This window comes from Geotrypetes seraphini, chromosome 7, assembly GCF_902459505.1.
Source record: "Geotrypetes seraphini chromosome 7, aGeoSer1.1, whole genome shotgun sequence".
Taxonomy (NCBI): Eukaryota; Metazoa; Chordata; class Amphibia; order Gymnophiona; family Dermophiidae; genus Geotrypetes; species Geotrypetes seraphini.
In genome coordinates this window covers 145,802,882-145,826,229 of record NC_047090.1, presented here as the reverse complement: position 1 = coordinate 145,826,229, position 23,348 = coordinate 145,802,882, and the positions used below count along the sequence as shown (strand labels likewise).

Below are 23,348 nucleotides of genomic sequence, written 5' to 3'. Positions count from 1 at the left end.
TACAGGATGTAAATATAGGGAAGTGAAGGAGCAGGAAAATGCTGCTGCTGCACAGGGAAGTGGGGGAGGGGGATGGGGGGAGAAAGACAGACAAAGGGGGCCAGGGAGAGAGACAGACAGAAAGAAAGACAGGGGACCAGGCAGAGAGACAGACTGAAAGACAGATAGGGGCAGGGAGAGAGACAGAAAGAAAGAAAGACACTGGGAGGGAGAGAGATAGAAAGATAGCGGGAGGGAGAGAGACAGAAAGAATGACAGACAGCGGCCAAGGAGAGAGACAAAAATAAAGAAAGACAGACAAAAAGTGGCCAAGTAGAGAGACAAACAGAAAGAAAGACAGACACAGGGGCCAAAGAGAGAGAGAGAAAGAAGTAAACAAAGACGGACAGCAGCCAAGGAGAGAGAGAGAGACAGAAAGAAGTAAACAAAGATGGACAGCAGCCAAAGAGAGAGAGAGACAGAAAGAAAGTGCTACTGCTGGATAGGGGGAGCAGGCAAGGGGTGGTGGACAGCCGAAGAGAGAGAGAGACAGAAAGCAGCCAAGGAGAGAGAGAGAGAAAGAAAGACAGACTAGTGTAGAGATATTCTGTTACCTCAGCTACAGTGATTTCTTGAGAAGATTACAATAGCAGTAAGTATATTAGGTTTGCTGATGAAGGACCTGAGAATCCAATTTATCCTAAGGACAGAAAGCTAACTATGCCCCAGACCCATAGGAAATATGGTTCCTCTCACCTTCTGTGATTGGCAGCATCCTTAAAGAAGGCTTCTACGGTACTTGGTAATAAATGGAATCTTCCAAGGTTTTAACTGTGTTGCACAGCAAACTGGATGTTTTCAGGGATAAGACATATGTGTCCTCATACAACACAGGATGTCTGACTGTCTTAGTGCTGGAAGCTGTAAATTCTCAGCTTCTGGATGTCTTCTCTGTGTGACTGCAAAACAGTTGTACAGCGAGGTTTTGCTTGTAGGTATTTCTTTTTTAAAAAAAAGATTTTATTTAAAGAAATGCAATAATACAAAATCAACAGTGCATAAATGGTGCAAACAATGCCAGTGAAGATATACTTCCCAACCCAAATCAGCAATGCGCAGTATTTCAGAAATAGACATCTAAAAATGATATGCACCTCCCCCCCCCCCCCCCCTCCTTGCACCTGGGAGAAAAGCACAAGAAGGAAAGGAAGAATACCAATACAAAAGCAAAATTATTATACTGTGCACCATGTCAAGTATGCATCCCAAAACTTATGGAAACTAGCAAAGTACCCATGGCGAAAAGCTGTCAATTTAGACATTAAACAAAGGTAATCCAATTTAATCAACACCATGTTCAAAGGAGGAATGGTGGACTGCTTCCACCACCGTGCTAATGTCAACTTAGCTGCCACAAGAAGCTGAGTAGCAAATTTGTGCACTGGTGATGGCATCCCAAAGGGTCGCTGGTGAAGAAGACAAAAATTCACAGACATGGGGTAGGAAGCATCCAGGATAGAGTTCAAACAGCACGTAATTTCAACCCAATAAGATTGTGTCTTGGGGCACTCCCACCATAGGTGAGGAAAGGTTCTTTTGATAATGCAAGACCTCCAACATAGGCTAGAACTATGGGGAAACATTTTTTGCAATCGGACTGGAGTGAGATACCAATGATAGAAGAACTTGAAGCCAAGCCTGTCACTACGCATAAATGAAAGAGAAACCGCTTGGTTTGGAGATTGAGAAGGGACATGATTGAAACGTTCAAGATAATGACTTAGTAGATAAAGACATGATGTTCACCCTCTCCAAGGTAGGGAGAATAAGAGGGCACTCTCTAAAGTTAAAAGGTGATAGATTCCGTACAAACGTAAGGAAATTCTTTTTCACCCAGAGAGTGGTGGAAAACTGGAATGCTCTTTCGGATGCTGTTATAGGGGAAAACACCCTCCAGGGATTCAAGACAAAGACGAGTTCCTGCTGAACTGGAATGTACGCAGTAGTGCTGCCTGATTCAGGAAAAAATAATTTTGATTCGATTCAGCCTATTGAATTGGTTTTTGATTCGATTCAATTTTCCTGCCCAATTGGGTGTTTTGTTTTTTTGGGGGTTTTTTTCAAACATCCTGGTGGGTTTATTTTATAGCCTCTTCACCCCCTTTGCCCTCTCCTACCCACACTGGCACTGTGGTATAAACAAAATTAACAAACAAACAAGATTTTTCCTGTCTATTAAATCCTAGCTCACATTCGCGGTCTTACACCAGCTCTGGCAGGATACACATTTCAAATCTGACGTTGTAATCAAATGGGAACTGTGAACTAGGCACCAGCAACAGGAAGAGCAGGTTAGAGAAACACTAGGCTCACTGCACTGCCAGCTGACTGTACTGCTGTCAAACTGGGATTATTAGACCATTTGGGAAGTAGGCTGGGGGGGGGTCAGAGTTGATACCTATGTGTAAATGTGTGTGTTGGGGGGTGGCAGAACAAATGTAAACATTGGCCCCCTACTCACTGAAGACCTTTGGTATAGCACTTATGTATCTTTTCTACACTTAACACATTATATACACGGGTTAGTACTGATTGCATACACACACATGCATGTACCATACAGGAACACACAGATCTGTAGTGTGCATGTACTGTACAAACCAGACAACAGTGCTGGTAATACAAACATGACCCCAAACTATATACTCATGAGAGTGACTGTATGCAGTCTGTATACACAGACTGCACACACATACACACGAGGGCAGTGCTGATTCTATACACATAAGACTGCACTGTGCACATACCGTACACATAGGCACATTCTGGATGTAAACCCCCCCCCCTCCCCTTACCTGCTAGCCAGGCTCTGGCGGCAGTGCTGCCTGAAGGGCATGAGATGGTAGTTCATGATGTCGAGTAGCAGCTTCTGAAAGATGAGGTCGGAGCGCATGAAGTCGACTGACTAGACATGCTCCACGAGCTCAGGCGCTGGCATGAGGGCAAAGCAGAAGCGCTTCATAAGATCTGGCGCGTGCTGCATGCGTGTCTCACGCTCGTGCTCCAGCCAGAACACGGACATCTGGAAGAGCTAACTCGGACTCGAAAGGCGACGGCAGCAAGTCGAGCAGGGCGTGCAGCTCATTGAAGTTGAGCAGCAGCATGTCCTCCACCATGTACTTGTTGTCCAGCTTCTTGGTCTCCAGGCCATGCAAGGCGGCGATCTTACACACCTGCTTGTGGTTCTGCACCGAGATCTGTTTGTTGAGGAAATGCATGCAGAGGTGGGTCACCTGCAGGATGTGCAGGAACTTGCTCACAGACAGGACCTCCTCCACATTGTCCAGTGATAGGGTCACTTTGGCAGTGTACAGGTACTCCAGCACCAGTTGCAGCCCGATGGACAAACAGCCCTGCAGCACCAAGTTGTTGTTGGCCTGCAGGCTGACCAGCAGCTTATCTTTGGGCAACCAGGATGGTGTGCTAGGCTCGTCCTGTGGCCCCACCTCCCGCCTGGCTGTAGCACTTCCGAATTGGTCAGGCCAATTTTTTTTTTTTTTTTTAATGAGATTTGAATTGAATCGGAAATCAGGCAGCACTAATACGCAGGTAGGGTTGGTCTCAGTTAGGGCACTGGTCTTTGACCTAGGGGCCACCGCGGGAGCGGACTGCTGGGCATGATGGACCACTGGTCTGACCCAGCAGCGGCAGTTCATATGTTCTTATGTCTTTGAATGAGTTGTATTGCGCAAGCACTTCCAAACCAGAGACACCTATACGGTAGGCAGTTTTCAGTGTTTAGCCCTTAGATTAATGTATTTTTACACACTTTTTTGTCTCTCCAGCTTATAACAGATTTGCTGATTGCATCCACTTTGATAAGCACTCTGGCTCATGGTTGCCATTTTTCTCTAAGTCTCACATGTTTATGTGCATAGTCAGCATAAGGCACCGTAGTAAAGAACGGTAATTTTTTAAGCATGGTTTTAGCTTTGAGCACGTGGTAGAATAGTTTGAATATGTAGCCCAATTTGACCAGTTTTTCATTTATCTTTGGCCCATATGTTTTGTTTTAAAGAGCCGGGAAGGGCATCCTATACAGAATTGGGCCTAGGCCCACCCAAAATAAACCCAATTTTGTAACCAATGTCCATGTTACAGACGCCGGTTACAGAACCGGGTTACTGTAGACGTGGCCGCTATACTTATCATGGCAAGGGATCTCCTTGCTGTGATATGGTGGCCGTGGCTGCCAGTCCCCCTCCACCCCCATACAATCACGGCAGGAGGGAGCCCAACCCCTCCTGCCCGATGACACCCATCTCCCCACATACGATCGCAGCAGGAGGGATCTCAACCTCTCCTACCTGATGACACCCCCCACATATGATTGCGGCAGGAGGGAGCCCAACCCCTTCTGCCCGATGACCATCTACCCTTTCTCAAAGATCGCCAGCAGGAGGGTGCCCAATCCCTCCTGCCGGACCCCCCTCAATGACCCCACCCCGTCCCTGAACTCCCAATGAAATGCCCCAACCTCCCTTCCCCAGATCCCCCCTCCCTGGAAACCCCCCTCGGGGCTCACCGAGCAAGTTGGCTGGCCAGATGGGTCCTTGCAACCGGCAGGCTGGAAGGCCCGCCTCCATCCAAATGAGACGGGTCCGCCCCTCCCTCGCCCAACCCACAGGAGCCTAGGGCCCATGGGCCAATTAAGTATAGCGGCCGCATCTACTTAAATTGTACGCATCTCCCACTCTACTAGGGAGACGCGTAGGGCCGCTGGCCTCCCTAGGCTCCTGGAGGTGCCTTCAATATAGGCGTCCTGCCTGGGGAGCATTTTTTTTTTTTTTAAACCATGAGTTCCAATTGGTTGATTAGACAGCTGTAGGATGCCTACAGCTGCATACAATCCAGACGTAGTTTACAAATGGTGGTCCTATTTTTAATGTTAATGTTATTTTAGATGCGCCTTTGTGTTTTATTGATGTATGCATCATTTATAAAGGGATTTTGATTATTTATATTTGAATGGTCATGTTCTAATAATGTTATTGGTTTATTTGTGCTATTACTTTTAATGTTAGACTATTTTTTGGTGTGCCATTTTTGTCTTAACAATATATTTTTTGCTTATGTTTTGATGTTTATATTCTGTAGTGTTCCATCTAATTACAGTTTACGTATTGTCCCCTAAGGAACGTGACTCTAGTTGCTGAAATCTGGATCCTGGTTGGGACTTTCCTGGGATTCCACTTTTGGGATTTCATATGGTCTTTTTGAGACCTAGGACGATATCTATTTTATAATTTATGACTTTAATAAATGTAACTTTTGGTTGGTTTAGACATCTCTCTAGCCTCTTTTTTTGTACTTCTTTACTTTCAAGGCCAGTCCCCTTCTGCAGTTGTCCTTTTGTTCTAACAATTTATCATCTGATAGTGACGAAAATGATAAAAGGTTTGGGATGATTTCCCTATGAGGAGAGGCTAAAGCGGCTAGGGATCTTCAGCTTGGAGAAGAGACGGCACAGAGGTGATGTGACAGAGGACTATAAAATACTGAGTGAGTGGAAAGGGTAGAAGTGAACCGCTTGTTCACTCTTTCCAAAAATACTAGGACTAGGGGGCATGTGATGAAGCTACTAAGTAGTAGATTTAAAACAAACTGGAGGAAATATTTCTTTACACAGCATGTAATTAAACTCTGGAATTCATTGCTGGAGAATGTGGTGAAATCAGCTTAGCGGGGTTTAAAAAAGGCTTGGATAATTTCCTAAAAAAGAAGTCCATAGGCCATTATTGATATGGATTGGGGAAATCCACTGCTTATTCCTAAGATAAGTAGCATAAAATCTGTTTTACTAGTTGGGATCTAACTAGATACTTGGGACCTTGGTTGGCCAGTGTTGGAAACAGGATACTGGGCTTGATGGACCTTCAGTCTGTCCCAGTATGGCAGTTTTTATGTTCTTATATTCTTATCTTCAAGACCTGATACAAGAACTAGAGAATGACACAGGGACAAATTTTCCCCCGTTCCCTCAGGAACTAATTTTCCTGTTCCTGCCCCATTCCTGCAAGCTCCATCCTCATCTGCACAAGTCTCAAACACTTTAAAATCATAGGTGTTTGAGGCTTGTGCAGTTAAGGCAGAGCTTACAGGAATGGGACAGTGACAAACCTCACGGGGAAAACCAATACTGGGGATATATCCTATGGGGAAGGGGACATATTTGTCCCTGTGCCATTCTCTAGCAATAACATCAAATATGTGGGAACTCTTCAGTCTTGGGGCCAGACAAGCAGACTTCTTATCTAAAGACTATCTGGTGTACAGTCACCCCAATGTAAAATTGTTCATCAGATGATCAGTAGACTGTTGTAGTAAAGACACCAAGAATTGCAACCAACTTCAACTTAACATAATAATATATATATGACTGAACACTCCATCCAGTCTGCCCTATATTTACATGCATTACAAATTCATGTTTAAATTAAATTGTCTTTTTTCTGTTATTTCTGGCCTATGGACTTTAGAAGTCTACCCAGTACTATTCATATGTTCCAACTACTGGAGTTGCCATCGAAGCTCACTCCAGCCTTTCTAAACCATCTTGTCATTCAGACCATGAAAGTCTGCCCAGCACTGTCCTCATGTTCCAAATTGCTGGAGTTCCTGTCAAAGCCCTCCCCAACCTATCCTATTCTAAGATTGCCACGTTACAAGATTCTTTTGTAACCTAGACTTCTCTATCTGATTTATCACCTCAAAGATTGATTGTCTTTTCTTCTATTTCATTATGGTTCTTCCAAGCCCAAACCCTGGTATCACCAAGGTGATTTGTTTTTTAGATCCACCTCCCTCATCCTAGTTGACCAAGACTAAGGGCTCCTTTAAGCTGCATTAGGGCATTAACGTGCGGAATAGTGCACACTGAATTGTCACGCGCGCTAGACCTTAACGCCAGCATTGAGCTGGCATTAGTTCTAGCCGCGTAGCGTGCAATAATATCCTGCATGTGCTAAAAACACTAGTGCAACTTAGTAAAAGGAGCCCTAAATCTTGAGTTGTTCTCTCTGGTTCTATCTCAGATGAATCTTAGTCTCATCTCTGGTTGTCTTCCCCCTCAATGGAAGTTAGCAGTTTTATCAGCCTATTTTTTTGGGGAAAAAAACCCTTTCTTGACCCTTCCATTCTTTCCCACTATCCTGCATCTAATTTGTTTCCTAAGATTGTAGAGAAGGTTGTCTTTTCCCAACGTAATCAATTTGTAGATAAGATATTAGCTTTCTATCCATATTAGTCTGGCTTTAGACCTGGATGTTGTACTGAGACCATCTCAACGACAGTTCTTGGTGAAATACGTTCTAAATTGGACCAAATTTACATTGCTCTTGCAGTGTCCCTAGATTAGTTGGCTTCCTTCAATATTATTGACCATTTGCCGTTGCTTTTCTACCTCTCTTCACTTGGTCTGTCAGGTACTGTTCTTCATTGGTTTTAATCTATTTTTTGAAGGATCAAAAATGTAAAATTGTACAGGATTGCCCTCTCTCCCCCCTTCTTTTTCTTTTGGCTATCGAGCCCCTGGCAGCTAAAATTCGGCAGGATGAGACTATTCAGGGCATTGCGGTGAGGGGTCAGGAGTGCAAAATCAGCCTCTTCGCTGACGATATCTTACTTTACATGGATCAGGTTACTTTGCACCTGCCCAGAGCTTTGGAAGTGATACGAGCTTTTGGCGCCCTGTCCGGTTTACAAGTTAACTTAGTAAGTCGGAACTCTTACTGTTGGCCGGGGGTCCGGTGGAGCCTTGGCATGCTGTGTTGCCTATTGCCCCAACGAAAAAACCGATGCGCTATTTGGGAATATACCTCAGTACTGACTTACCTACTCTTTCTAATGCCAATGTTAGGCGTCCTCTCGAGACCATTGGAAAGTTGTGCCAGGCTTGGCAGGAGCTGCCGTTGGGCATTTTGGGAAGGGTAGCTTTGATAAAGATGGTTCTGGTTCCGAAACTTCTGTACCCTTTGCAGACTATGCCACTTTGGCTTAGCCGGCGCGATGAACTTGCTTTTAAGTCGGCTGTTTCCCGTTTTATTTGGAGATCTCGAGCTCCTCGGATAGCGATGCTCAAGCTCACTTTGGACAAATGTTTGGGTGGTCTTAATGTCCCAGATATCCGGCTCTACAATGTTGCATCTCTCCTCCGTTGGATTCATGAGGGGTTACACTGTGTGTTTTCATTACTCTCCCCAGGGCTGGTTGGCAGCCCTTTTCACTTTTGGAACATGCTTCATCACCAGGAGGACCCCGGGAGGCGGTACTGGGTCTGCTTTCGTTTTCTGTGCCCGTTCCGGTTGGCGTGGCGCTGGTGGCGGCGCAGACAACAGCTGCCGTCGGAGGTGTCCCTCTTTCTATGCCTGGAGGGCAATTCTCGGTTCCTCCCGGGCTGGGGCAGGTCAGTATTCCGGAATTGGGCAGCTCGGGGTTGTGTGGCCATGGAGCACTTGCTTGACTTGTCCTCCGAGGGTTTCCCCTCCTTCCAGCAAACGCGAGACACGTGGGGCCTTCCTTCTTGTTACTTATTCTCCTACTTTCAACTTCGTCATTACTGGGACGTTGAGCGTAGAGGCAGAGAAGGGGTTTGGGTTAAGGGACGTTTGGATACTCTTTTTTCGGCCACCCCACCGATGGCTAACTCTCTCGCTCACTGGTACCGAGTTCTTAAATCGTCTCTTTCCCTATCGATCCTTACCCCTGTGCGCTCTTCATGGGAACGGGATTTGGGACAGAGCATTTCTGAGTCCCAATTTTTGGCCTGTTTTAGCACTCTATACTCGTACACTAAATCCGCTGATTTCCAGGAGCTTCAGTTCAAGATCCTTCACCGAGCCTACTTTACTGCGCAGAGAGGGGCGTGCCTGGGGCTCTGGGGCAGCGATTCCTGTGTTAAATGCAAGGGCCGGGTTGGTACGTACCTACACTCCTTTTTGGAATGACCCCAACTGAGCATCTGGCAGGAGGTTCTCCCCCTACTGGAGCGCGCTGTGCAACGCACTGTTGAATGGGACTACGGGTTCCTCCTCCTGGGTCTGCAGGCTTCCCTCCAGGATCAGGGTTTTACTATCCCCCATTGTCGATTCTTCTATAATGCTATTCTCCTAGTGAAGAAATTGATTTTGACTTATTGGATGTCGGTGGACTCGCCTCCAATACCCCAATGGCAGAGTAGACTCCGGGAAGTGGCTCAGTTTGAAATTCAGTCTTATGCAAGGTCTTCGAGTGTGCTTAAGCAGCACTGCGTCGGTCTGTGGGAGAGACTGAGGGATTTGGTGCCATCTTGAGAGCAGGACAGGGGACTGGTACTTGGGCAGTGCTCTTATGCGTTATCTATATTGTGCCTCTGCTATGTTTCTTTCTTTCTTCTTTGTTGTTTTTTTTTGGTGCCCTGGGGATGGGGGGAGGGTGGGGAGGGGAGGTTTGGGGTGACTGGGGGGATGTGTGTTCTGCTGAGCGGTGTGGATGGAGTTGTGTGTGTGAGGTGATGCGAGTCATGCGTGGTTCTTTTGGGTCATTTGTATACTACAAAAAGGTGAAAGGTCACTGTTCATGATATACGGTTTTTATTCTTCTTATGTCATTCTCTGCCCCTACCTTAGATGCCCCCATTTTCTTCTCTTCACTAGCTCTTTTGTATTATTGATGGGGATGCTCTGGGGGGGCTAGATATATGTTTTTTCTGTTCTTATCACTTGTATTGGACCACTTTTGAGTCATTGTTGTTTGCCATTGCGCCCTGTTGGGTGGTGTATTTTTCACTGTTAATAAACATACGTTAAAAAAAAAAATGTAAAATTGTTACTTCTACCGCTACTTCAACTACGAAAACCCTTTTGTAGAGTGTGTCACAAGGGTTTATCCTATCACCAGTTTTCTTTAGACTTTTTAATGAGCCCTCTATATTTTGCTGATTCAGTGAATCCTGACATTTCATCCTGATTGCATAAAAGGTGCCCACAGCTAAATGCCTACCATAGGCACCGGTATTTTAAGCCAAGAAAACCCTGACTCAGTTAATTTTACAAACGGTGCCTTACTTTGACATGCGGTAGGTGCTGTTTTTCTAGGTGCCTCACAAGTTAGGTGCCGTTTATAGAATCTGGCCCTTTATATCTGCAACTCTGCCTTGATTCTATTGCTTAGTGATTGAGAGATTGTTGTTGGCTTATCGTAAATCACGAGAAGTCTGTTGCCTTTTGGTTCCCTGGCTGGCCCTTTCAATCTTCTTCATGGCAATACAATAACCTCTGTAGATTCTTTTCATTATCTAGGAATCTCTTCAAGTATTTTTTTTCTTTCTCTTATGGTCAGGATTCCCCCTGTTTCCTTTTCTAATCTTATAGGACTATTATTATTAAAAGAAACCTGTCTGTTAAATCTATACTTTTTTCCTTCCTGCCAAGGATAAACAGATCCATATCTGTAATCAAATTCATCTCACTTCAACTTGTCAAATTTATTCTGTTTGACCTCTTTTCTAAATTATTCCAATTTGTTATAATCTTCGCATAATACATTAAAGGAAACATCATTTTCCTTAAGGAATTGAAATTTTTTGTCCAAGTCTTTAATGATTTTTTCTGTTCTTTTTGTAGATGTTTGATTTATTATTATCATTAAATCTAGTGAACATTTGTTTAGAATAGCTTCCCACTGTCTCATAGAACATCTTAGGAGCTTTCTGAAGCTGTGGTGGTCCCCTTGGTATTCTCTTTGATCTACAGTACGCTAAGGGTCCATTTTACAAAGCTGTGGTAGTAATGCTGCTGCGGTAAATGCACCGAAGCCCATCCAATTCCTGTGGGTTTTGGTACGTTTACTGCAGCTTTGTAAAAGGGGCAGTAAGAGAGTGGAAGCATGTAGCTTGTTTCTCACCATCCCCCCTACCTACTCAATTTTATAGCTGACTTATCTCTTAGTCCTTACAAAAGGGTTCCTTTGGCAGCATGTCTTGGATTACATCTTCACTAAAACAAAATATACCTCCAAGGATAAAAAGACATATTGCCTTACAACAAAAGCGAGAAAAAAAGACATTGGTCTGCAATATACTGGCAACAATACAAAAGCTGACTAGCAATGGGCATTCTGTTGTTTTTCAGTGTTGTGGTTCATAAAGACTTTATTTTATCTTGCTGTGCTACTGGTCAGCCTTAGGCACTTGGGCCAATCAGAGACTTAGGCCCCTCCCCAGTGCATCCCAGGATGCACTGGGAAAAGGATGGCCTGCCATTTTGAAGAGACAGGCCAACTGGTCGGAGGGAGTAGCCTTCATGCTAAAGGTACAGGGATGTTGTTGGGGGGTGGGCGACAGTGGCTGCGGGTGGAAGTGGGTATCCCTTCTGCTGCCGGAGATGTCGGGAGTTTGGTTGTCAGGGGGTGTTGGCAGGAGGGGAGGGAACATTTCCCTCTGCTGCTCTCCCTGTCGGTCAGTTGATCAGGGCAAGAAGAGCAGCTTTGACAAAGTTGTGCATAGTGATTGCTCTTTTGAGCAAGCGCCAGTTCCTCATGCTCTTTACCGGCAATTTTCCTCACAAATAGTGTGCATATAATTTGCATGTTATTTGCTGAGAATCACCCATAAAATAAAAATCGCTCCCACTATGGCTACTACATTGACTTGACAGATTTTACCAGTGAGTTTTGAGAATCTTCTTCTGAGCCTGGAAGTCTAGGAAGGAGGAGGGGGAAGGGCACAGGCTGCAGGAGATAAGGGGCTGAGCGGAGGAGGGGGCAGGAAGTAGAAGATTGTCACCGGCAGCCTTAGGGCAAGGGGTCCTAGGACACCGGTGGCAAGGGAAAACTCTTGTGAGCCGCTGCGGGCAGCACAAGGAAGAAAAAAAGAAATGTTAACAGAAGGGAACACCACCACACCAGGTAAGTAATCTTCAGGAAATAACTGGGTTTATTCTTCAAATTAAAAATACTCAAGCCAGCTTGCTTGTTTCCACATTAATCAGCTTCAAAAGAAAACCACAAACTTGTCAGGATGTTCAATTTTCAAGAATAGTCCCAAAAACACTCAAAATATGCAGTTAAACAGTCTCTGGGTGAATGTTGGTTAGATACAGTTCCAAACACATAAGGCAAATCTTCCCCAAATCTGTTGCTGGCTGTCCAGCCAATTAATAGTCCAATAACTTGTAAAGCTTCAAAGCAAAAATAGTCTCTTGTGCTGATATCTTCAGCCTGTGCCAGTGCTACGGCACTGGCCCTCCCAGCAGCTGACGTGTGCTCCACGTGGTAATAACTTTGCCAATAATAGGCCCTCAATTTCACCACAGAAAACGCGGGGCAAACCCCACTGCCTGGGACTGGAACAGTCCTTCCCCCACCCAGGGGAAACCGAAAAATACAAAATTCAAAATAAGTCTTTCACAGTTCCCAGCTACTTCAGGGTTACCAACAAGAAAACTTTGAAGTAGCTTGGATAAGCAAGGTTCCAGTTACTCACTTAGGCAGTTTCAGCTACTTGCCTCTGAAACAGCAAACCTCCATGGGCAGGACTCCATTCTGTAGCTTAGCATATGGCTCTGGCTCCAGCTCCATGTCCTGAGGATCTTCAGGCATGTAGAGAGGCAGTTCCACTCCAGCCTCAGTCAGGTCCATGCTTTCCATATGCTCGCTGTCTTTCAGAGCTCTCAACCCTGAGCGCCGCTGCCAGTCCTCTAACTGTCTCTTCAGCTTCTCCTTCTCCTTCTGTTTCTCCCTTTGTCTCCCCAGCAGCTCAGTTCTCTGGTTTAACAGTCTGCAGCCATGCCCCAAACACTCAGGTGAAAAAGGTTTCCTAGGAACTAACCTAGGGCTGTGTGGGGGAAGGGAAACCTGCAACTCTGCTCCCCCGCTCTCTCTATAGGTCAAAGAAGGAAAGTCATCAAACCTGTCAGTTTGGGGTTTAAATGGGGCTGTTAGTGTAGTGTCTGCTCTTGAACTGTGCACTGCTCTGGGGACAGACCTAGCAGGCATAGGCTGCATACCACAAGATCGATGGGGGAACAGTTTTAAAACTGAGTTTTCCACTGAAGATGAGGGTCAGGATAGGTCAAGGCAGTCTTTTTTTTGGGGGGGAGGGGCTGGTTAGGAGGGTATTTATAGGACAACTTCCAGGGCACAAGTCTTTTCCTCCTTCCATCGGTTTTATATTTGCAATTTATCAAATAACTTGGACTTGGAATTTTTTAATTTGTTTCTGTTCCTGTACCCCCTTCTTATTTTTATTTTTTTTAAAATAATGTTTTATTGCAAACTGCATAGATTTTAACCTTGGTTTTATAATTGCGGTATATAAAATAAATTGAACTTGAAATAGGCAAATCGTCATCCACCCACCCACCGTAGCTGGCGTGAAGACAGTAATAGAGGGGTTTATAAGAACATAAGACTAGCCTTACTGGGTCAGACCAATGGCCAACAAGCCCAGTAGCCCATTCTCATGGTGGCCAATGCAGGTCACTAGTACCTGGCCAAAACCCAAGGAGTAGCAATATTCCATGTTACCCATACAGGGCAAGCAGCGGCTTTCCCCATATCTTTCTCAATAGCGGACTATGGACTTTTCCACCAGGAAATTGTCCAAACCTTTCTTAAAATTAGCTGCGCTATCCACTCTTACCACAACCTCTGGCAATGTGTTCCAGAGCTTAACTATTCTCCAAATTAAAAAATATTTCTTCCTATTGGTTTTAAGAATTAACGCCATTGAGTGTTTCCCATGCAGTCTGTAACTTCATTGAGTGTTTCCTAGTCTTTGCAATTTTTGACGGAGTGAAAAATCGATCCACTTGTACCCATTGTACTCCACTCAGGATTTTGTGGACTTCAATCATATTTCCCCTCAACCGTCTCTTTTCCATCCCCTTTATCATCTTGGTTGCTCTTCTTTGAACCTTTTCTAGTGCTGCTATATCTTTCTTGAGATAAGACCAGAATTCAGAGTGGGTAATCATTGCAGCTCACGGTATCTCAGAGCTATAACGTTATGTGTTCATTGGGTGAAGAACGATATTGGATCTTAAAGCCCGCTGAGCTGTATCAGGTGACGCAAAACAGCATTGAGGTCCATGTTGTAGCTCCGGGGGATGGGGGGGGTTAATTGTGAAATATGTAGAATTGTTTCTGCTCAATAAAGCTGTGGCCTGGATTTACACCCACCTAGAATGTGTCAGGTCAATAATTCTGATGTCAAACGAGTATTATTACGAAGGTTAAGAGACTATCTCATGATGGATAATTTTCATACTGTGTCAGTATGTTGTTGACCCCAGTGTTTGACTATTGTAATTCTCTTTATCTTGGATTACCCAAGTATGTGATTCATGCTTTACAAATTGCACAAAATGCTGCTGCATGGATTATTGTATATACAGTTAGACCTTGGTTTGCGAGCATAATTCGTTCCAGAAGCATGCTTCTAATCCAAAGCACTTGTATATCAAAGCAAATTTCCCCATAGGAAATAATGGAAACTCAGATGATATGTTCCACAACCCAAAATCTTTAATACAACTTTAATACTTGTATTGCAAGACCTCCTCATTTAGAACAGTCACTATATTCCCAAAGCATCAGCGAGAAGAACCATTGGCTCAGTTGTGATGATGTGACGCATGTATACTGTATGTACTTGTATTGTAAGACTTTGCTTGTTTAGAACAGTTACTACACTCTTGCAGTGTCAGAGAGAGAAGAATCATTGGCTCAGTTGTGATGTGTGTACACTGTATCTACTTGTATTGCAAGACATTGCTTGTATATCAAGTTAAAATTTAATAAAATGTTTTGCTTGTCTTGCAAAACACTTGCAAACCAAGTTACTTGCAATCCAAGGTTTTACTGTATTTCTATACATGATCTTATAACTATGATTTCACTTAACGTACATTGGTTGCCAGTTGCCCCACGGATTGAGTTTAAGACACTTTGATATTTAAAGAAGTGAATGATAAGAATCTGACAGTGTTGAGTTCGCTAGTTTCTTTTTACCAGCAGCAGTGAGACTTGCAATCTGCGAATCAGATTCAGCTGGACCTTCAGTCAATGAATGTGGTGACATTAGCTAGACTTCACCAGTCAATGGTGACCATTCAAGGTGTACTGTTATGGAATTCGTTACCTGTTGAGATCAAGCAGGCTGCTAGTATTTCACAGTTCAGAAAGGGTGTAAAAACATTTTTATTTGAGAGAGTACTCATAGATATCTCAATTTAAGTATCATAGTACTGTACGGTATTTAGCTGGGTAGGTTTTGTAATTTGAAGAGAGAGCATTTAGAGCATTTATAGATATTTTAATTTATATATGATATTTAATTTTTTTGTGTTTGCAATTGATAGTGGGTTTTAGTTTTGTAAGTGTGATGTAATTGTATACTATGTGTTTGTTGTAATTTTATTATGTATGTTTTGTTGTAAACTGCATAAAACTGTGGGATGTAAGTTTTTTAAATAAAAAAATAAATGAAGGAGTAAGTTGGGGGGGGCATGATAGAAGGGCCAGTCCACATCCAGCTGTTAAGGCATTTAGGTGGTGATTTTATAATGATCCAGGAATGGAAGAAAGAGTTTTGAGTGTGTACCAGCCCCCAAATTAAGGAACAACTTTTTTTCCAAATGAAACATCGCACTATTATCATAGCAATATGAATCTTTAGTTCTAGGCAGCTGATTTTCAAATTGCTATACTGTAACATCTATCTCTTCTAGGCATTTTTACCAAAATTGAGAATACTGTATCACAGAGCTTTGGATTCTTGCCCAGAAATAGCTAAGAAGAAAAAATTAAAAAAATTTAAATTGAATGAGGTTGGGTAGATTGGATGGACCATTCAGGTCGTTATCTGCCGTCATCTACTATGTTACTATGTTACAGCATACCAATAAAGTTGTTTTGTTTTGAAGGGCTTTATAGCAAAGAATGTTACTTCATAGTAGCTTGTTTTAAGTTTAGTACTGCATCTTCCGGAGCTAGATACATAAAGGAAATTAAGGTCCAAACTGTATATGCTCGTTGTTTTTTTTCTGTGCTATTGTTCCCTCTGCCGATATCCACACCAGTAATGAAGTAATGCATCTCAAACTTAAGATTTCCTCTTTTTCAACCAACTAGCATAAATTTGACAAAGTTGTGCTTTTGTATTGTTCCGCCACTAATTTCTGACAAGTGGGATGATCAGTGATACTCAGAAAAGCACACAGACAATATAAAGCATAAACAATAACACTTTATTATACACATATAAGAATTAAATATAAATTATCCTCACCTTGACCCCAGACCATCCTCACTATTGGGAACCCCTGCAATAGATAGATGGATAGACCAAAGGACTGTCCCGTGAGACGTGGCCAAATGTCATGGATTCTACTGTCAGGGTCAGAATCCCGGTCTTATATAGGATGCACACTGCGGAGTTCATAGTAAAAGCATAAACAGCTGGTCCTGCTGTTACAATTAGTCCTGCTCTTTTGTTCTGTGTTTTGACAACACCCAGGTCAGGATGTCAGACGGCAGTAATTGTTTTCCCATGAGACTGGTTTCACTGTCCCTTTGAAGATCAAGGAGGTTAGGATCTCAAATAAGCAAGGAGGTGTTGCAGTTTATTGTCTCTTTGATGCTATCCAGTTGTCACTCAAATAAAGGAAGTCAGGATAGGTGTTGCACTGTCTCTTTGATGCTATCAAGAAGGTGTTACAGAGGCCATCTGTCTTTACTTATCCTTTTGGTGTGGTCAAGGAAGTCAGATCAAAGAGGTCAGGATCTCAAATAAGCAAGGTTATTGTAGAGACCATCTGGTATTACTTTTCTTTGGGGGTCAGGAGTTCAGGTCAGCAGACTTGAGAATACATATTAGTAAACAAAATTATCAGTAATATGCTGGGGCATAACATGTATCTATGCTGTTCATATGTTTTAGAACAAATGAATAGAAGTTATAAGTTCCTAAAAGTAGTAAATAATATCTTTGTATTATTTATCTTTTTGTTTTGCATCTGTATTAGGTCTAATGTATCAAGAGCACATTATAGGTCCCATACTCTGAGTAAAAAAATGCAAGGCTCAAAAGTGCCAAAATAAGAACTGACTGTACTGAAAACTAGTGCACAGAGAGTGGAAAGGATTTATAAAGAATATGCTCAGAAAAGTGAAACTCTGAAGAGAGAGTGACAACCCTCTCTTGGGGTAAGAGTTTACCGTCTAGTCATTGCATAATTGATTCAAAAAATCACTCTCTGAGAACTAGTAAAAGTAATAAAAGTAATAAATCCTTTCCACTCTGTGCACTAGTTTTCAGTACAGTCAGTTCTTATTTTGGCTATTATACACACTTTGGCTGACTTTTTGCATAATCTTTCCCTGTGTATACTGTGAACAAGGCTCAAAAGTGCAGCATTTATCCTAAAATATTCTATGGCAACTAGAATTCTGTTGTTTTACTTATCCTTCAGAGGAACATTATGTAGTGCACAGCTGTTTAACATACGGCTAATAAATGACGGACTGGATTTTTTCTTTTGAAAGGGAAATATTGTGCTTCTCTAGGTGCTGCAAAACTCAGGAACAATGTTCATAAAATATAGAAAAAAAATTTTAATTAAAGAATAAAATGTGATGCAGATGAGAAACCTCTTTAAATGTTGTACTGCTACATATAATAAGGTAATATGAGTGGAAATGGTTTAGGCAAAATATGTGTATTTTTATTTTAGAGAAAATGAATGCCGGTTTCTATAAGAATAAATGTTGCAGCAACCAGTGGAACAAAATATTGACTGTCAGACTGGGCACCTAGATGTTCTCTGCACCTTGTTGTTCAAAATACTCTTTAAGGTCAATTAGATAAACATAATTTAAAGTCTGATAAAGACCCCTGCTGCAGTAATGGTCAAATGATTTGCTGTTTAGCCCTTCTTGATTAAAAACAGTGCAGTCTGAAAGTGCTGGAACCCTTGAAGGTGATTTTGAAGATGGAGAAGTGACTGGGCAGCACAAACAGCAATCAGAGACAATTAAGAGAACTGGGACAAGTGCCTCATTCTTTCTACAGACTGCATGGGAAATTGCACTTTATGTTTCAGTCTTGTTGCATTTAAAATAAGGCCCCCAGCTAAGTCATTTTCAAGCCAACTCCAATCAAAAGATATTGCTTGAAATCTTCCTATTACTGCAGAAGTGAAAGGCAAGATTGTCTTTTACTGACGAGCTAGATCCTAGAAGATTGTCTTGTAAAGAACTTGGCAATTTTGTCTACTGTGGCTATTATAAGGTTATTATAAGCTTTGAAGGAGACTAAATAAAAATCTGCAATATAGAATGAGTATTTATTTAGTTTAATAAAAATCTTTCCCTTTCTGCTAGCATTTTATACCAGTTCATTATGCGTAGGTTAGGTATGACAGCTATAATTTACAATTTTATTCAGCTTATTTTTGCTATCTTTTCTTTGGGGGGTTTTTGGTTTGTTTGTTTTTAATTTTTCCAAGCCCAGTTTTGCCAATTGTGGTGTTCCCGTCTTTGCTGAAGGAGTCTGTGTGCTCCAGAAACTTTCTCCCCTCTGTCTCCAGGCTGACAGGCTTTTTGATAAGACGCAGCAGACAAAACACAGGCACAGCAGGTATAGTTGAGCAAAGCCGACCTTGTATTTCATTCAGGTTTATTTTTTTATGCACGCTCTGTTCCTTGGTAAATAAATGTTCAAACTTGGTTCTGGAAAATGGGAGAAAATTATTTTTGCCTTCTACAAAATGAATTTTCTGTAACTGTCAGGGCAAAAATCAATAAATATAAATTTAGTTGAATGTAGTTTGCCCACCCTGGCTACAGTAGTTTAGTTCCCTTATTTTCAAAGCATTTAGAACAGCTGTGGATTCGAGAGCAATAAAAAAAAAAAAGTACATTGCTTTTGAACAAATACAAACAGTCCTGCCTAGGATTTGTTTGCTGAACAATGGGCTATGCTGACACAAAATGGAATTGGAAAATAGTGCATTCCTGGTTTATTCTTCAAGTATAGTTTTGTTACCTGCTTTTCTTTCCCTTTTTATGTTTCTTTGTATGGGCAATTGAGATTGACATTCAGGTTCATTCCAAATAAAAATAGTAAAGACAATGAAGTAAAAAAAATAATATTCTACAAACTTGCCTTTTTCATATGTAAAAGACATAAAACAGTGAACAGCTTGCAAAAATGATAAACGGAGCATCTTTTCAGAAGAATCTCTGATGGTGACCATGAACAGAAGGTGAAAAAATAGAGCACTAACTCCAAGACTGGCAGTGAAAATGAGAAAGAAAATATGATTTTAAAGAGCCATTTACCTTCATGGAAAGCTGCATTGTATTCTTCTGGTGCCACTACATGCAGTACAGGGTTTGCTTTTCAATATAACTGACTTCTGCTTAGCTAGGCTGAATTGATATTCTGAATAATTGTTTAACTGCTTTTCCTTTTATTTTATTGTAGCTGATCCTTTCTTTTTCTTTGTAGCTTTCTGTATCATCTGGCACAGTATTGGTTTTCTAATATATATATCATTACGTCATCTGATATCCGAGCCAAGAGTAGCCTCCACCTCCCACTCCAGGTACAACAGGGGGAAAAAGTCATTTGCTGCAGGTCTAAAGGTTCCAGGTCAGAACCTGGCACTTGATTGTGCTATTGGTTGGAACAATCGTAATCTTATATTTTTGCATGGTAGATGGGGCTTAAATAATAAAGGAATATTTTTCCCATTCTGTACCTACATTAAAAAATCCTAATTTTATTACTGCAAAAAACAAAAACACCAAGAAAGGAAAAAAAAAATTTGAATTATGCCCCTGAGTGCTACAAGAACTTCAGTTTATTCAGTATAGGAAAAATAGAATCATTTTGGGTATCCCCTTAAGAATGGATTTAACCAGGCAGAAAAGCCTTCTGCCAGATTAAGAAGCTCATTTTCAAAAAAGAAAACCATCCAAAAAGAGGCCTAAAGGGGCAGATGGCTGTTTGTCTTGTCAAACTGTTTCAATTCACTATTTCAAAACCTACAGTATTCTAGACTGATATCTCTGCTGCTGATCAGTAGTTTGTCTAAATCGCAAGGGGTGGTGGTGTTGGAGGTATGGTTTGATTGAGACTAGGGTGGGCTTATGGATGTGGACGCTTTTCTACCATAATCAAACATTTAAGAATATGTCCAGGGCATAATTTGAATGCCTGTTTTCATAATGAATAATTGCCAAAAAGGTGCCCAAACTGACCATGCGACTACTGGAAGGATGTAAACATGACCTCCCCACACTACCCCAGTGACCACTGACTCCCTCCTCCTGAAGATGTGAATGAAACAGTACATACCAGCCTGTATGAGAGCTTTAGTTGTTATGGCCAACCCTAGTAGAGAAGTAAGAAGGTTCCTCAGGTAGCCTAGTTGGCAGTATAGACGAACATAGAGATGTGGACTCTGGTCCATATCCCATTCTAACTACTACGCTTATGGTAGAATATGTGAGCCTTCCAAAATCTAGTCAGATCCCGCTGTACCTACATACGAGGGCTGTTCAAAAAGTATCAGACCTTTATTCATAAAAAAATACTCAAATTCAGATACAATGATCTTATACTAATCTCCTTCAAAGTAGTCCCCTTGGGCTGCCACACACTTCTTCCAACAGTTCTGCCACTGTCGGAAGCACCGCTGGAACACCTCTTTTGAGATTGCTCGCAACTGGTCCGTCGCATTCTGCATGATATCTTTTCTTGACTGAAATCTGGTCCCTTTCAGGGGCATTTTCAGCTTGGGGAAAAGCCAGAAGTCATTTTGAGCCATTTTGAGAGAGTAAGGAGTCTGAGGAATCACAGGTGTGTTGTGTTTGGCCAGGAATCTCCGTATCAAATGTGAAGAATGGGCAGGTGCGTTATTGTGAAGGAGCTGCCAATTGCCCACTTCCCACAGGTCCAGCTGTTTGCGTCTCACATCATTATGAAGGTGACGCAGAACCTCTTGGTAGTACCACTTGGTGATGGTTGTGCCGTGTGGTGCGTACTCGTGATAAACCACACCACTGGAGTCAAAGAAGACAGTCAGCATGACTTTGACATTGCTGCAGACCTGCCTTGCTTTTTTTGGCCTCGGGGATGTTGAATGCTTCCATTGTGATGACATCAACTTGGTTTCTGGGTCGTACCCATAAACCCAGGACTCATCGCTAGTGATCACTGTGCTGAGGAAGTTGGGATCACTGTTCACAGTCTCCAGCATGTCTTGTGCGATCTCCAAACGGAGTTGCTTCTGCTCAATCATTAGCAGCTTTGGCAAGAACTTCACTGAAATTCTCCTGAAGCCCAAATCTTCAGTCAAAATGAAATGAACATATCCAACGCTGATGCTCGCCTCGTCTGCAAGTTCTCTGATCGTGATTTGACGATCCTGCATCACCAGGGTACTCACTTGGTCAATGACGATCTCATTTCTGGATGTTGAGGGCCTACCAAAACGTGCTTCACTCTCCACTGATGTGCGGCCATCTCTGAAGTGGTTGTACTATTCCTTTATCTGTGTGGTATCCATTGCTTCGTCCCTGAAGGCCTTTTGAATCTTGTGGATTGTTTCCACTTGGGAATTGCCAAGCTTTACACAAAATTTAATGCAGTAGCGTTGTTCAACTTTTTCTGTCATTTTGTCAAAACGAAAATCGGATGGCGCTCACTTACACTTCCTCACTCATCGACAGTCTGCCAGCAACTGACAGCTTCTGTAGGTGGAAAAAAAATTCAAGCATGCGCATTAGGATTGCCTACATAAGTGCACCAAACCACACCTCCCTAGCTTTATTTGTTTACGCAAGAAAAATTAAGGTCTGATACTTTTTGAACGGCCCCCTGCAGGCATAAGGGCTATTGGTGTGGTGTACAGTTGGATCCGCTAGGTTTTGGATGGGTTTTGAAGGGCTCACCACAAGGGGGTTATAGTGGGTACCTGGGACCTTTTATGTGAAGTTCCCTGCAGTGCTCCATAATGTGTCCCACTGCTCTGCTGAGATGTCTGTGTGGCCAGTCTGCTATAAATGCTGGCCCTTTCTACATCCCATGGTTTGTTTTGTGCATTTTTCATTTGGATGGTTTTTTGTTTTGTTTTGTTTTGTTTTCAAAAATGGTTAAAAAAAGATGGGCATAGAGAGCACAAACATCCATTTTTGAAAAAAAAAAAAAAAAAAAATCAAGCTAGAAGTTTTGAAAATGGGCATATTTGGTACTGGATTTTTGTGTGTGTTCTGCAAAACGTCTTAACTCAGATTTAGTCATCATATCAAAAATGACCTGCCACATCATTTGTGCCTGCCTGTCTGCTCAGATTTAGCAGCATCTAATCGGACAGTGTCACTGAATATCATCATTATCCATCAGTTAGTGACAGTGTGGTCTATGAGCATAGCTTGTATGTATCCTGCGTGCTGGTATTTAACCAGTTAGGAGTAATAATCAGACTGCTAACTGGTTAAGTGTCTCAAGTTAGGACAAGTATGCCATTTAGTTAAAGTTGTTTTATCTTCTTTTTATAATATTTGTATTATTATTGGCATTTTTACTTTTTCCCTTTACATTTTATTTGTAAACTCGCTTAGAAGTTTGATACGCGACAGAATCAAATTTTAATAAAAACTTGAAACTTTAAAAGCAGACTGAAAACCCACCTTTATGATATAGCGTTCAATCCATAACCCTACACCCCACTGCCTACCAACCCAGCCAGCAGATTAACCATTCTCCTGAACTGTATCCATGACATCCCGTTTGTCTGCCTAGATTGTAAGCTCTTTCGAGCAGCTGTTTTCTTCTTCTTTTTGACTCTGTAGAGCACTGTGTACGTCTGGAAGCACTATAGAAATCATTAATAGTAGAAGTATGCAGTGTTAACAATGCAAAAAGTGCAAAGGCATAATAATGCTACCAATCAGATAACAGTGATATATTATAAGCATAAATACTTGTGATCCTGGACAGAAGATATTCACCTGCCTGCTTGTGAGAGCCTACTGTAAGAGAAGCAATTTCTTTCATAATCATAGAGATTGCTGATATTAACAATTAGTATGATTGGTAGTGTTACTGCACCATTGCACATTGACAGGGTTATTTGTTTTGTATTGTGATTTAATTCTGATATTGGGATATTTTGACATTTTGGTGTACACTGTATATTTGAGAGAAGCTTTGCTGGAGACCAAATCTTTCACATCCTGTTTATTGATTGATCAGTTATTTTATCCCACTGTAGCTGCATTAGCAAGAGTGTGCAGGTTTCAGGTTTATTTGAAAATTTGAT

The 23,348-nt window shown here is 42.1% G+C and overlaps 1 pseudogene; it reads right to left on the bottom strand.

The window, feature by feature from the left end:
- Positions 1-2,830: 2,830 nt before the first annotated feature.
- LOC117364247 lies at positions 2,831-21,750 on the bottom strand (annotated as a pseudogene).
- Between the last annotated feature and the right edge of the window lie 1,598 nt (positions 21,751-23,348).